Raw genomic sequence first — 17,503 nt, forward strand, 5'->3', positions numbered from 1 at the left:
GTATAATGCAATGTAAAAATTAACATTTTGTTGAACACACTGTAAGTTTTGATAAATAATGCAATGCGGCAGCGCCGCCGTCAAGTTGAAGACAACAATTGTTGACTCAGATAACAACGGATACATTCAGGATACTCGCATAATGTCACTCAAAGTCATTAGTAATTACAGATACAAGTACTCTGGTGAAGATACTGTAGTGAAATATGTAGAAAGTATGGTACAGTGATGAGTGATACGGGCCAAGTATGGCCCAGACTCCAACTCTTACTCTGACTCTGATTCTGACCACTCAAACTCTGACTCTGACTCTGAAGGTTTCTTAGGTTTCTTAATAGGTTTCTTAGGTTTCTTAAGTTATTCTTAGGTTTCTTAATAGGTTTCTTAGGTTATTCTTAGGTGTCTTAATAGGTTTCAAAGATTTCTTAGTAGGTTTGTTAGTTTTCTTAGTTTTCTTAGGTTTCTTAAGTTATTCTTTGGTTTCTTAAGTTATTCAGTCAGAGTCAGAGTTTGGACAGTCAGAGTCAGACTTTGAGTAGTCAGAGTCAGAGTTTGAGCGGTCAGAGTCTGAGTCAGAGCTTGAGCGCGGGCCGTGAAGTATGTACAGATACAAGTGTAAGTATGTACTCTGTACAAGCCAAATTCGTAATGGGTCACCTTTAGCTTTTTGTATGAATTTTTCCTTACTCGGTAGATTGTTTGGAGTTTGGACTGCGGTACTCAACAGTGTTGCCACAGAACAAGGATTTTCAGTAGGAGTACGGTACTGAACTCAACGGCACAAGTCTGTATCCATTTTCTCATTGTGAAGTCCTTCTACTCTACTTGTACTAGTACTACACACTCGTATAATAGAAAAGCCGCTGACAACGTCGAGCTCAAATATGTACAATCCAAATTCATATTAAATGGGTTGCGTAAAGATAGTGCGAAAAATACGAATTCATGGGTTGCGCTAAGTGTGTAGTGCAGTGGCTTTCGCTCTAGTCGACAATATTGCACTACAGTAAAACCTCCTCGTACGTACACTCCCAAGATACGTACACCTCTCACTTAAGACTACAGTACAGGGGGGAACATCTACGTGACGTACACCTCTACTATGCGTACACGTACACTTTTTCTCTGTACCGCCTAACCACTAAACTGTACGCAATCACCTCGAACATACGTACACTGGCGAGTCAGAATTTGATTTTTTAAAATATCCGATGGGGAAATCGTAAAAGGTCAAAGAAGCTAGCTCAAAATTGTAGGTTGTCTTTTGTTCTGAACTGATTCGGACGATGTTTTCTTTCGAAGTGTGTGGAAGAAACTTTTCCGCCTGCTTACATATATGCTGTAAAAAGATAAAAATTTGTGTGAACTAATGCAACATATACATTTCAGAACTGCACGCTTTGTACAGTGCAGTTGCATGCCGTATACTGAGTACTCCGCAGTGGGACAGTGCCCTCATTACACAGTCGCCCCCCCAGGGGGGCTTGGGGGTGGCGATTCTATGTTACGCACACCTCTGAGTTACGTTCGAAATTTTTTGAACGGAGGTGTACGTATCTTGGAGGTTTCACTGTACCAGTATCTTTACGCAACAGAAATGCTGACCAAGAACATCGTTAATATAGGCTATAGACAGAAGAGCGCTGGGCAGTGCAAAATAAGATGCAACTCATTCTCCATAATGCCCTTATAATTATTATCGTGAGAAGTATCAGAATTGTCGGCGAAACAGCATTTTGCAAAAATGACTGCATAGGCCAATTTTGCATCGAGGACATGTACAGTAATGTTGGGACATAAAGCACGAACCAAAACTCGTACTGGCCATCACGAATAAACTTGACCACGCCCTCTGACAGTTTCCACAAACCACGTTGCTGCGCAAACCACAGATATTGTCCAGAATTGCCTACTGTAGCGCTGTTGATTATAGCTTCTTCTCGGTACTGCATCAGACATTCATCTCGCATTTGTCGCCGATATCGTAGAGCTCCAGTAAACGCTCACCCGGCAGATTATGCGGAAGCTGGCGTGAATATGCGAACTGCAAAGGCGCGCTTACCATTTGCCCGTCATTATCCTCAGTAGTACGAATTCCCGAAGCTTTTTCTTGCATTTCCCCGTCAAACATCGTCCTGAATTTCGGGACGGCGCTCCCAAATAGCACGGTAGGCGGATAACCGCTTTCCGTCACGGGAAAGAGTGTGCAGTCGGCGCGTATCCGGTTTGCAGCAAAGCATCTGTAGTTAGTTTAGTTGACACTTTTTCCATGGATGATAGAAACACAGCCGCATAGCAATATAAACATCTGGTCATTCTGGTGACAGGACGAGGCAATGGTTTATGTCTGTGTCGGCGGTTGTGGGGATGCACTGCCAACTCCGTTCTGTGTAATCGTCCATCCAGACGGGCTAATGTGCCCTTTGCACGGAGCACCGTCTTTACCTATGTCAAAACTGCAACACCAGGGACTGCAGGAACTGCTTAAACATAATTTTTTTAAAAATGCATACGTATTGGTTTTTGTTACGCAATAACTGATAAAATAGTGTGCGATAATAAAATTTGTTTTGCTCGGTCTTCGATTTCCGTTGACCGAATCAACGTTAATAAAGTGGATTCGGTCGACAGAACGAGTAAAAAACTGCTCGAACAAAATTTTGTTTAACCTGCATATTACTGTGCGTACCAAACCATGCATTTGAAGGAAATTTGTACAGTGCAGCCGCCCGTCTATTCCAGTTGACCGAATCGACCTTACTAGTTAACATCAATATTGTTCCAGTAACTTGTAAATATACTTAAGCCAAGAGCAAATTTTTAATAACATTGACGATAACTGATTTTAATCCATTGCAGTTATAGCGCTTTCTCTGAAATAGCAATGCATCTGCAGTTTGCTCAAAGGTTAGCAGACTTTTACCGTACATACTACGATACCACAATATATTACTTGCACTTTAACAGTAAATAAAAGCAGGCCAGTTAGTTATTCTATAATATTAGTTTTCGTAAAGTAACAACAGTACGTAATACAATAATTAATTCGACAATGATTACAATAATTAACTGTAATACGACAATTAACAGTAGCTAGTTAGCTAATAAAATAACATAGTGGATTGGTAACAACGCAATTGACAACGGCACAATAAGGCGTGCCGAGGTTATACGAGGCGTAGCGTGCCTAGCCATTGTCATTTCAGATGAGACAGGAGCGCGAGGCATATGGGACTGCTTTACAAGCATACGCAAAACTCCATTCGGAATCAGATCAAACAACTTCTTTTAATGTCGTTTTCCTTTTAATGTCGTTTACTATAACAACATCTAAATAAAGTTATAAATACTTCCATATATATGTAATTGATCTAACCATGCTTTTGCGCTGACATTGTGCAAACCTGCTTAAGAGTTCAACGTCGAAGTTAGATCTGCAGTTGTGCGATGCTTGCAGATTATGAAATTGAAAAGCTCATATTTTTGAATTGTGCTTACAGTGAGTATGTCCCAGTAAATTTTCTAAATTAACGATAGTTGTTTCAGTTTATGGAATGCTTGTTGTATTAGCTAATTTGGCTAAAACGCGCGCTAAATAAAAATTTATTTTCGATTTTATAAGGCGGGCATGCGTTGTCTGGGATATCTTCAGGATGTATTTATAAATAATTCAAATATTGTTATAGAGCACTGTAATGGTAGTTACTACTATTAGTTACGTATTTACTTTTTATTATTCAAAACGAAACATCTAGCAGCGAAAATGCTTTTAATAAATCGCGGTGCGAACATTCACAGTACTATGTATAGAAGTATAATAATATGAGTTGAAGTTTTTACAAAATCGACAACGTTATTGTTTTTGCTTGCGAACTGGGACACGGCAACGATCTGGTTCAACTTCTCAGAACTAGTTCATTTTTGTATAAAATTTAAAAAATGAATGATAAATCGTAGAAGAGTGCTAATATAAGTCGTAAATCGTAAGCGTAAAACAGTTAAAACATACGAAATAAGTCGGTGCTAAAAACTTGTCATAAATCGTTTTTCACAATCGTTGTAACGACAAGTAAACAACGCTCACACTTCACAAGTTCTGTACAAGAGCAACTCGAAAGCCATTTAAGTACAGCGAAGTCGCCGCCTTGGTTACGTGTATACTTCTATGGCAAGAGCTATAACTTGGGACATGGTTTACCTTTGCAGAAAACAAAGTGTGACATTTTACTGGTATAGCTAAAATTGTTAAGATTAGTTTAGCTTTGTAGTAATTTTTGTGCTGAAAAACTCCTCTTTGACTGTACTTTAAAAAAACAAACAGAAGAGTGAATGCGCGTAGAAATGTGAACTGCACTAGTGTTTTTCCCATAGACGCATAGGCTTAACCTTGCGAAGCGTCTCATCCCAAATGACACAATAGAGCCGAAATCACACCTCATTAGCGATTGTGCCGTTGTCAATTAAGTAGAGAACTTACTTCCTCCGACCAGCACGTATGAAGCAATCAACTTGTGCAAATTCTGTTGCCATGCGGATAGTGTGGTTAGTGTCTTCCCATTGTCCCCAATTTGGGGAAATAAAACGACGCCCGTATTGGCTTGGACGTTACCTTAATGGTCAGCGCCCGAACTGACCGGGGAATGCAATTATCCGTATCGTTGCTGTCCACCTGTAATTAGCAGTATGCGTACACTCAGGCTGCAGAATCAGTTTCACCAGGGCCCGTGCACTTGCCGCAAAGGCTCACTATGCTGTTTTACTGTGTAAACAAAAGTGTAGCAAGCCCGGGCATACATACATAATAAAGACCACCCGAAACGCAGATGTGTGAAATGCAACACATCATACCGAAAAGGAGCAGACACAAGAAGAGCATACAGTAAACTTCTGCTGGCCCTTGTTCTAGCAGTGTGGCCTGCAAGTAGGAACTGATAAATTTATGTTTTTACTTTTACTGATTGGCCTTCGTTTAAATACGGTCCTCAGTAAATACGAGTATACGAATCTAAATAAGCAGCTGGTCCTCAGTAAAAACGAGTATACGAAACTAAATAAACAGCCGCTTTTAGTTCTCGGTTAACACACAAAAAACTAAACAAACCAAGAAAAACCACTAAAAATGTACAATGATTAACAAAACCAAAAAAATGCAAACGTTCACACATTACCCTGCTAAATTTACAAAACAGAAGGCATAACGCAAAATAGCTGTTTCTTTAACATATAACTGCAGAAACAGTTAACCAAGTCACTAAAATCCGAACTTATCAGCGTTCTTCGACTTTTTCCCGTTCGCACCACGACGCAAGACACTGGCGGACACCTGTTCCGTGATAAAGGATTGTCGTAGGAGCATGTACCGCCACGCAGCAGTGGTAAAAAAGCTTGTTATCAACGTATGCTGAGTCTCTCGAAACTTTTGAGGGTCTTCCAGACGGTCAGCTCCGGCCGTAAGGTTATCGCATACAATCTTTACGACGTTTTGCACAGTGTTCGCGATAAAAGTTTGGTGCATCATCTGCTTACAAGCTTCCGGGAGCTGATGTCTTTGCAGAACTTCAATTGATAAGGTCTGCTTTGTTTCAACCAAAAACTCAACAAAGCTCTTTTGTAATACACGCCTTGGTGTTCGAGAGGCACACATTATGCAGGCTCGGGCTTGCTACAGGTTTTTATGGCTTTCTTTGCCAGGAGCATAGTTTAAGGAGCAGAGGCAGTTCTGCCTCCACAGCGGCGACTTGAGCGTAAGCTCATTATACAGACTTTGGTTTCACTATCAATACACAAGGTTCCGATCGAAGGCATCAGAATGAATTCGGCACCGGATTATAATGTTAATGTGTGATGGGACTACACCAGTGCGTGAATTTTGTATGCAGGTCTGTGGAACATTTTCATAAAGATGGTGGCAAGTAAAACAGCGCTTAATCGAGACTGCTCACCCATTAGCCAATAAATCAAATCGCCCACAGAGCAAAATCCAAAACAGTCACATGCGTATCCTTTCTTACGAGTTACGGTGGAAAGCGGAAACCGAGTTATTCTTGCTTGGTTAAAACCGAGTGTGGAGCGCATTACAGGGTGTGAATAAATAAATTCCATCAATGCTCAGCCCGATGTAAAGCGAAAGGAACAATCAACAAGGTCAAGCGCAGTATTTTTTAGACAACTGCCGGATCTAGTAAAGAGTCACAGCGGACAGGATCATGGGTGTTATTAAATTAAGTGTTTACAAAAGTCAGCCAATCCCCATATGCAAACGGAAACACCACGCGTCGAGTCCAGACCTGTTAATCCCTCAGTTTTAAATAAGTACTGTAGTCGCTCGAGCAGCTTACACCGAGCAGTAGGGTTGTTGATACCAAAATTTAATGGTAACTAGTATTTTGGTATGGCTGATATACCATTTACCAATGGTATATCAGACAGGCTTCGGATGGTAAGATTTAATACCAAATATACCAGATAAAGTTTGGTATACCAAATTGCATTTGGTATTTTCAAAAATGCTTTAATTTTAAATTTTTGGACGGTAGGAGCTAGGGAATCGAGTTCAGGGAGTCGCGAATATACTTCTACCGGTGCTACGGTGTTGTATATTACGAACATAATAATATTATGTACTAAACTATGTATCTCTTCATTTTTTGCATTAGTACGCTTATCGCTCGCTCACCACCTTAATATGGTATCACGCGTTCGCTTGGAAGTTGAGACCAGCGTATCTGTATCTTAGAAATAAACCTTTTTTTTAGTGGAGTGTCATTTGATTCGATACAAAAACCGGCTAAGAAACTGGATTACAATTAAAATGCAGTCTTCTGTATCATGAATCCAGCTGCTAATACATGTTGTTCGAGAAAGAAATCAGAATCAACGAAAATCTCAGTCCGGATCAGGTGTTTTCTTTTACCATTACGGGGTCTCCGGACGATAGTGAAATTACCTATTGCGAAATTTACTGATTTTTATTTACTTTTCGAATTGTTCGATGGTACGAAGGTTCAGTGACGTTTTTTACTAATTGAAACATTAGGCGACTTTGTTTTTTACGAAAACAATCCAAATATCACAGCATAATTACAATACCAGGTATTTCTGGTAATACCAGTGGTACTAACTGGTATACCAGTGGCAGAAACTGGTATACCAATTTACCAGTACCACTGAAGCTGTCCAAGGCCTGGCATCAACAACCCTACCGAGCAGCACAGGCACTGGCTGATGTCCCATACACTAACTCTGAGGGTCAGTCGTCAGATGCGCAAGCGGCTACAGTAATCATACTTTGTATACTGAATGCTGCCAGTAATTACGAAGTATATAAGGAATAAATTTTGCTGTTGCCTAATAGCGCCAAAGGAAAATGTTCGGCGCAGCTATGAAGGTCAATTCGTTGACATAAAACAAGCACTAATATCAACATATAGTAATTAAGTTCTAATATTTTTATCATAGTAACCATGTTATAACCATCATAGTAACCCGAAAATGAACCAACAGTATGAACTTTGTCGGAGAATATTGTACATGTCTAGCTGAAAATTTAGTGCGGTAATGAAATTAACGACGTAAAATAAACGTAAATATGATTGTATGAACCAAAATTTTGTTGCTGTTGTTGCTGTTATCATTTTGTTGTTGCTGTTATCATTTGCCTTACAGCAACGAAGAATACGATTACTCGTATACGAGAACTGTGCTCCGTGCAGAGCCGTGATTAGCTCATCTGGATTGAGAATTCTTTAGAATAGCCAGTATATGTACTGCGCATTCCGACAGCGGCCACTAAAAGGCATGGTCGCCTCTTCCTGTCATCAGGCACTGTCATTGCAGTACGACTGATTTTCCATTACTTACCTACAAAGCCTATCTGACTACAGCAAGGAGCTACTGAACAGCCTGGCAACTTTATTGGATACGCTGTCGACTGCACGTTGGTTTCTCGAGATGGAAAATAGTTCGCCGCCTACCGCGCTATTTTGGGCGCGCGAGTTTGGTGCACACAAATTTCGTGTGCAGCATAAGATTATCCTATCTACAAGTCCGACTCCGAGCCTGCTGTTTTTCATACCACCAGATATGGAACAAACATCAAAATAAATACGAGTACATTTTCAACTAAAGCCATGTCTCTTTCCTCTGATAAAGCGCCTTTTACCTGACCGATAACCTTTTACCCGGCTTTCTTCTAACTTTTGTGATTTCAGTACTAGATTCGTTTAGTCTGTTGCATCAACTTGCATGTGTCTTTAAACGAACTTCTCTGACGCTCGCTATTTGTGTTTCTGCACTGCACAGTGTATGATAATATACCGTAATTACCTAAGTGATTATGGATTCTGCGGTCAGCTTTGACGGGCGATTAAAGTGTCAGTTGTGAGCTGTGTTAGCCTGTGTACAACAATATGAAGCACCATCGCAAAGGCTGGCAGGATTAGCAACTGTAAAAGGTCAATTTTACCAGATACCATACTAACTGTGTCATGTAGTAATACAGGCCTTATTTGTACAAATAGTAATCCGTGGCTGATTTATTCGCGCAGTTTACGCAGTGTCTACAGCTAAATTAGATTTTTATGAAGGTTCATAGTAGCATTCCTTCTCATGTGCAGCAGAGAACGTCACGCGTCCAGTCAGAGCGCTAAACAGGTACAGACAGACTGAGACAGCGGTCTCAGAAAAATTTGTGGGTGTAGTAAACCGCTTATCCGTCATGTTTATGGAGTAATTGGTCTAACGCGTTGGGGCGGGGCTAAAGGGTGGGGCGTGGCTAAAGTGCGGCAGTTTACAGCGAACTTTGTCATAGCGCTTACTGGGTAAACATGGCTTGAGCCAAGCCAACCCAGTAGCATACAATCTGAGGCGTTGTAGTCAAGTAGGAGCAAAGTTATGGCGAAAATTTTACGAAACTTTTATAGTAAACACCTAGTACGCCATCACTGGAATATAAAAGAAATATATCTGCTGTACATTTTGATGCAATCGCGAAGTGAAAAAACCCAGTATCTTGACAATGCGCAGTGTACCAAAGTGGTACTTGTTAGCACTAGTTAAGTCCGTAGTGCGTAGTATGCGTCCGGTGGGATAGAGGGCGAGGGCTTAAACCAATCACTCCATTCGTACCCGGAGTCCGCGTTTATTGGTCCCCCGCCAGAAGAAAATTGGGGAATAAAGTTGTCTTGTCTATTCACTGGGGCAGATTGTATGTTAAATCTACTCGTATGTACTCAGTACTGTACAAGTACTGTATACGAGCGTAATAAGGAAAGAGAGAAACCAATGCACGCGGATTCCAGATTTTTACAACAAATCAGTTTTAAAGGGTCAGTTGAAACAGGCATTTAATGGTATTTTAATACTTTGTAATGTAGATTCGGTCATGGGTCATAAACCTATTATTCATATCCGGGTCAATACTATGTACAGCAGCAGTTTTTTAATAAAAGGTCGATACTATACACAGCGGCAGTTTGTTAAATCCCGCATAATTCCGATCTAATTGACACATACATTAAGCTGATAGCTGTGTACGACTGAAAAATTCATACTAGTTGATTACCCTGCAGATTGATAAATTATCTGACCCAATTCTATGATTATTTTTGTGATTTGATATGCCCCATAACTGTGATTTACTTCGTTGCTTTCGTTATGGAAACGGTAGTAACTAAGTAGTTTATGAAGAGTCGAAACGCTCTATAAACTGCAACAAGACCACTGCCCAGCCGCTGCAGGTAGGCTAACATTACCGTGAATTATTTCGAAATCTTGCGTATTATTATAATTTGCATTCTGATACAGTGAAACCCCTCGTAACGTACACCCTTTTATAACGTGCACCCCTTTATTACGTGCATAAGGCTGGGAACTGGACTGTCTGGCATATTATAACACAGGGGCCGTTCTCTTTATGACGTTCACCCGTCTACAAGTATAACGTACATCTATTATGGAACGGCAGACATCTATTATGGAACGGCAGACGGCAAATTTAAGGTACATTTAACCCCTGCGTTACGTGCAGCTGGCTAAGAACGAGAAACAGCAGTTTCAAAGAAAGCTTCGGCTTCTAGCTTTAAGGTTGCCCAATGCCGAATCTTACGATGCAAAACAGCGAAACGATGAAAAACAAAATTTACGTACGTAGTTGGGAACTTAACCTGTCAGTTACCGTACTGCGGCTGTTTAAAAATAGACGCGAAAAGTAAGCATCAGAGTTTTTTATTGGAGAAAATGCTCGAAATCAATAACGCCGCCAAGTTAGAGAAGTCATTTTACATTCCAAAACATACACGGCGCCGTGCTCGAGTTGCTACACACAAATATATACCTACTCCTGGGGGGGGGCTTATTATTCACCCCTAGGGGCAGTGCCCCTACCTAACGTACACCCCTTTGTAACGTTCAGGAAGCTAGGAACGGAGGGTGTACGTAGTAGAGAAGTTTCAGGTAGTAGAGAAGTTTCACTGTATTACAAATACTGTTGATGCATAGATAACACGACAATGGACAATTTACTACGTAGTAAAAGTATGATGGATTGGTGGCGAACTTACAAAACTTTTATGTACGAATCAGTGTAATAGTACTACTACAAATACTACCCTGAGTACCATGGGTATAAGCTCTCTCTGTCGCGCACATCAGGCCTCGCGCGGGTTGCACCGCAAAAACGGATGAATCGTCTACCAGGCCAAAAAACACATCACACAAATTTTGCTCACCAAAATTTTTTTCTCTTTTCGAATTAACGCATCCGGATGAACATTTTACCCGGAAGGTTTTGCCGGAGTATCTGATCGCGGTCCATAGTTTTGTGCCGCCTGATTACGGCATTCACCACATGTCAGACGCCCTTTTACGTGATACGGTGCGCAGATGACAGCCTTACTGGCACCGGTTAGGTATTTCAACAAATTTCCAGATTCATGTGATCCGTTTGTATTATAGCTCAATACAAGAGTCATCTTCGGCTTCGCCTCAGATGCTCTTGTGGTCTGCATTCAATTCCTTGAAAAATAATTCTTGTTCATTCATTTTTGAAGACTGGTTTGTGTGTATATTTTTACATCGTATGATTAGGCGCTGTTCGTAGCTTCAGTTAGCTTGCTTTAATCAGGAAACAGCATTATATAGCTGAGCGGTTCGTTTTATGTGAAACAAAATAGTTAGATAGCACGACTAATAATCGGAGAGCGGTCAGCGGTGCTAAGTTTCTAATAATTCTGCTTCGCTACTTTTTAATAACTGGTACGTGGAAACCAATTTTAATCGAGGACAATAATATCCTTTGTTCAGTAATCAGTAGGCTTGGTCGGTAGATACAGTACTCGTACTCTAGTAGCGTGAATTTTTAGATTTTTTGATAATTTTTTGATTCTTGATTCAGTCGGCAGCAAGAAGTATGTAGTGATAACGAGCAACAGAGATTACGTTGTCCTACTCACTGAACATTAGTAACAGCAATAGAGGGTCCTGTAATTTCCGTTTACGCAGCAGCCCTAATTAGTGATACCTAAGGGCCTTTGGGTTGGCTCTTTCTGAATTTCGATTGTTTCCGGATAACTGTTCCCAAAAAAATTTTTTGACAGAGATTTTAAGCATCTAATGGCGATTGCATTTACACGGGATGTCGTTCTACCCGGTACTACTCAGTAGGTAGTTCACATTTTTTGTGTATTGGCAATAGCCACCAACAAAATAAAACCCAGCCCTCGCGGTCACACTGTTTGTGGTAAGGAGAGGTAAGGCCGGTGGTAAATTGAGGATCTCGGACAATGGCGACCGTTCCCTTTATTTAAACATGGCAGCTTCTGCACAGTTCTGTTCGTTTGACAGCTGGTGCATTAGCGTTGTGCTGGACACTGATAACGGTTCTGCTCTTATCTGGTCTACGCCATTAACACTAAGATAATATCCCTTCCCTAAAACTTTAGCTTCCGTTCACTCTACAGGCCTGATCGACGGTCAGTATATTTCCTGTAACTCAGTAGGTCTGATTAGTAACCCTTGTGCGGTTCTGTTCATTCGAAGGCTCAAGAACTTTGTTCTCATATGCCGGTCCGGTCAGTGAGTTTTTCATTGCATAGGAAAACTCACGGTCAGTAAACTTTCGCTTTCTAAGTTTAGAAAGCGAAAGTTTTCACAAACTTTAGTCTAAAACTTTAGTCGCAAAGTTTAGTTTTCGCAAACTATGGTTAGACATTGCTTGTTTTCTACCACCGAGTGGACGAAGTGCGATTTCGCTTTCTACCTAATATGTAAAGGAATTATGCAGGTAAATAGGAATACGTTCGCAAACTTTCGCTCTCGCACCCTCAAACGCTTTTTAGTTTCATTCATAATTTCACCCTCTAGCCAAAGGATTTGTACTTTATACATCGGTGTGAAAATTGTTTATGAGATATAAGGAGAATAAAATTTAAATGTTTAAAATGTTTAAATGCATTCACGTGGCATTCAAAAGCCTTATTATGATTCGATATCTCATCCCAAATTTGCATGTAGACGCGTGAGTATACCGTAATATGAGTACTAAGATCGTTTTACACCGAACTCGACAACTTTTTTGATTTTTAAGTTAATTTTTAAGTGTTTTGTAATGTAATGCACAGAGAACAATGTATAAGAACGCGGAAAAGCTAAACAGTTTCAGTGCAAAAGCGCTTTCCCGTTCGCTTTAGAGCATTTTGTTGAAGCGTGACAAAGTTGAAAAATTTTTCGAAGTGTATTCGGAAAAATTACAGTTTTTTTCTATTACACTACATACTCTGCTCCACGCTGCTCCACGCAAGTGTTTTATGTAAAATGTCTTTCAAGGTCACCTTGAACTGATGCCTGTACCGGTACCACAATATTAGCTGCTCCACGCAAGTGTTTTATGTAAAATGTCTTTCAAGGTCACCTTGAACTGATGCCTGTACCGGTACCGGCATCCAAGCGACGGTCCAGAGCAGATATTTTTGAAAACAAAATGCATGTGGGATCCTTTTGGGACAAGCTGAGTTTAAGGGTGAAATCGGTTTTTTAATTTGCTTGGCGGTTTTTTCTAGCCAAGTTCCACGGGGCGGCCGATCATAATATAGATCTATTTCCTTGATAGGGAGAATATTTTCTGATTTCGAAAACAGAAGCAAGTTGAAAACATACTAAGCGCGCCAACCGAAATGAAACCGAAAATTGTTCGCAAAATGTACCAGTAGGGGAATGGAATTCCATTCGTAAGTTCCTAGTAGGCAGTACCCTGCACCACGGCGCAAAGTGTTGAAATCCTTGCAAGACTTAAGTTAGCCGCTTCTCTCCTCACAACATAAAAGAATTGGGAAATTCAAATCTTTTTATTTAATATAAAAGGTCAATTATGAATCATTTAATAGACTCCTGCTAACGCATTTAAAAGCATTTATTTCATAGCTTCTTGCATTACCGCGTTATATCTAATCGTAAGTAAGTTATACCGTTATCGATAAATGCCAGAAAGCTATACTCCGGACAGTCCAGAGTAGCTTTTCTGGTGCGTACGTAATACGTAAATTGTGCGAATCCTCGTACAAGGGCACGCTTGCTGAGCTTTAGCGCCCGCACATAGGTATCTGTACATTCGCGGCTCAGTCGAACGTTTATCTAGTTTGAATACCAAAACTATTCTTCAGCGTACATGGAAGTTGAGTGCGCGAAAGTGAAATTTTCCGGTATGTTCACTTTGGTACCATGTACGGTGAGTGTACCGAGTCACTTTCGTTAAACGGAGCAAAAGAAACAGATAATTTTTTAATTTTGAAGAAAGCTGCCGAAGGCAAAATTTGTTAATTTGGTAATAAATTATTACATTTGCGGCTACCTGCTTGGAAGTATCTGTAGAATCTGGGCACGGTTCAGTTCGAACTTATTTTTACAAGTTTTCGAATCTTTTCGAATCTTTTAAGGTGCGGAAATTTCCTACCTTGTTCTGACAACTTAAAACACAATATTTCTGATCATTCCACTCTTCTTTTCGGCCAAAAAATTTTCTTCTAGTGTTTTCTCCGCCTTTTTGCCCTTAGCCTACTTTACATTCTTCCAGTTTTTACGATTTTCCTTCAAACAGTTTCAAACAGTTTTCTTCTAATCTACAAACTCAGGGATTATGATATCCCGAATCATGACATACAGACATACAGTTGGTTTACTGCAGCGTTTTACCGCCGCCACTATCGGCCTCAAAACGAACAGAATTTCCCACTCTGCTATTTCTATGATATGCAGATGATTTTCTAGATGATTATGGATTCGCTATGGGGCACGATGCCGCGGTATAGTCCGCTGCTAGCAGATGGCAGTCAGATGGGCTACCAGAACACGGTTGCTGTTCGCAACGCTGACGACACGTGGTGGCTGGGATACATACAAGACATAAACGACGACCACGCCCTCATTCACTTTGACTCCACAAAGGTTACGGCGAGATGGATCCACATGGGAAGCGTCTGGCTGCTGCCGTTCTATGGGGAGAGTGGTATACCTCCAATGGCTGTTGTCAACTATAAGGTCAGGGAACTTCAAGTGGCACTGCGAGATGAAGACGGCGGACCCTTTCGCTTTCGACCCGTCACAATGCTGTGTACCTCCAACGGCTGCAAAGACTCCTGCGAAATATTCAGTATCAGAACGCACATGGTTCATTCTCGCGGCAACGCCGGCGCTCCCACTTATTGTTCCGAAATGGTGGATAAAGGTCAAGTTGCCGGTTATTGGCCGCCACCGGATTCACCGTTATTGGAGAGACACAGCGGCCTGATCTACACAAAACACTTCATTCCCATTCCTGGGACACAGACGATTCTAGCCGACGCCTCCGACAAGTTCCGCATTATAAAGCATCTGCGCGACGCTTTCAGACCGCCACCCACATCCGTCTCGCCACGTCGGCCTGACCGCTGTCGTTTTCACTTACGCGTCGAGCGGGAAGGTTGTATGTTTGTTATCCTGAGTTTCGCAAGTGACGCGGAAACTGCGCAGGCGACGGAGGCCACGTTGACGACAGCACTGCAAAAACATTTAACCAGACGGAGCAGTCTACCTCCCATTCGAAATCGTTTCGTCCTCCCACAAGAAAGCGGTTAGTGACATGCCGCGCATAACCAGTAAATGTTACATCTTCCTACAGTATCTGTAGATACTGGTTAGTGGTTACAGCAAACTAGGCGAAATGGTAGACTGTAGCAGACAGTTGAACCATACAGCATCACGGCTCGGGGCAACGAACGGTTAAGGATTCCGCTAGTCTTAAAATTTGTACTCTATAATGTCTTCTACTTTTACTCCGATACCTTTCGCAAACTTCGATACCTATCGCAAACTTTGTACCCTACAGATTGCAGTGCGCACCAGTATCGAAGAGCTCAATGTGTCCATTTATGTACTGTAGACGTTTGCGTGCGTAGTAAAGCAAGAAAGTTGTGAGAGCTATCGGAAAAATACAATACTAAAAAAGACTTCAGATTCAAATTGACGTCTTGCTGCAGGTTTGGAAAGCAATGCGTTGCGAACGTATGTGCACATCACCTATCTGACGCCGTGGCTCTTGAATGATATCTTGGCGCATCTGGATGTCCACTCCCAAATGAGGGCCCAACGGTAACACACTATTGTATTAGCAATCTCAAGTGTGTTCAAACTCTGACGGTCCCTTTTGCGACAGGGTATGCACTTTGTGGCAGCGGTTGCTGAGCAGCAACCGCATGACGGAGCACGTCAGCATTTCGTTTGGGAGTTGTTGGCAACTGCAGTCCGACAGCGATAACTGCTTCAAAGCGGCCACTCTCTTAAGCCGATACATCACTTCGAACACCATCAGTGTAACCGTGCTGCAATTCCTACCGCCCGGCGACGAGAGTATCTTGTTCGACTGGCTATGCCACATGCGAGAGGACCACCGAACCCCACTGCCGTTTCTTGTTTACAAAGTCAACACTACCTGCAAACCGCAGCCGATTAAACGGTGGGACGATGAGCCCTTCAAACACGGGGCAGCGCATGATGCCTTGATATACAAAGACATTGTCGGCGTCGCCATTGTGCTGTACCACTGGACCGTGGGCGACCTGTTTGGCGCCACAGCATACCAGGTGTTTGAGTGGAATAACTCTCCGCCCACCATCCGCCTGCGTGAACGTGAGCAGGACCTGATGCTGCACCTTACTCAAGAGTCACACACTCTGGATATAGACAAGCTCCAGATCACCATCCCGCGGCTGGTACTGCGCGTCAGCGAAGGCCGAACGCGTATGAGCGCGCGCCTCATGCACGCTCTCAACGACAACTTTCCGCCGGTCACCGTAGACATGCTGACAAAGGTCAAGACTGTCCATGATCGCTGGGTGCGCACGCTGGTCTATCCAGAGGATTGGGAGTCCATTCGAAATTACATTTTCTTGTGAGTACGACGAGGACTGATTCTACTCTCACGACACTCTGTACCCTTTTTTCTTCTCACCTATGGTACGGTCACGCACGTGAAACGATTACAGCAGGGAGTGAGTGGCGGTATTAAATCCCGTCTTCCGTGCTCTCTCTTCGTTCTATGATTCAGTTGGGCAACCGACAGCCGCCGCAAAACCTGTTTATGTTTAGGTTGTAACATAACGTAATGAAGAAATCCTCACGTCTTAGAGCACAGAGTTTGTTTACGGAAAACCAGCACACGCGCCGCCCTTGTGACTGGTATCCGGTACACAATCTCTGTGGTCGAAGATGTGCTATCCACCACAACATTAGGGTTGCGGCCATGGCCGGGAGAAAAGAGGGCAAACCGGGCTGGATATTGGAAACCGTTGCCGTATAGAATGTCGACTGAGATGGAAAGGGTTCCGGCAGCTGGTTGACACGCAGATTTGCACTTATTATGCACACTGTTTTAGGTTTAGCGGCTTTAACTCGGATGGGTCACTGCGCGTTTGGGACGAGGTGGACTTGCGGCTGCTGGATGTATCTAAACTGAGCCGATTAGCAATATACGGCATCGACCAACTCTTCCGTGTTTGAGACGTGTTAAGTTGCATCATGTTTTGTTTGAGACGTCCTGCATCATGTTTCCAACGCCGATCTCATTCGTTGAGATTATCTTGACCGACTGTTTCCGTACTAAACAAGGAATCAGAATTTGATCGGGAAGATGAAAAACGTACTCGTGTGAGTCGTGTCACCAAAAAGTATGCCAGACATGTTTGTCATTGTTGCGTTGCTGGAGGCGGCTTCTTCTGTTAATAAGATCATCTGGTTTAAGTTAACCTTTTAAGGTATTCGTTTTTCCCACTTCAACGACTCCGATTGCGTTGTATTAAGTACTGAACCATTGGTTCTGTAAAATTTTGTCCTATATCGACAAAATTACGGGTAGCAGGCACATGAAATACGTAATTCAGTTACTTACTCGCACTTTCAGCGCTTTCGGTTACTGTTTTTGTTTGCAATTGTTTGCTTCAGCACATTTTAACGAACGGTCGTTTGAATGTGTTGGCTC

This window comes from Paramacrobiotus metropolitanus, unplaced genomic scaffold (genome assembly GCF_019649055.1).
Source record: "Paramacrobiotus metropolitanus isolate TYO unplaced genomic scaffold, Prichtersi_v1.0 Parri_scaffold0000008, whole genome shotgun sequence".
NCBI lineage: Eukaryota > Metazoa > Tardigrada > Eutardigrada > Parachela > Macrobiotidae > Paramacrobiotus > Paramacrobiotus metropolitanus.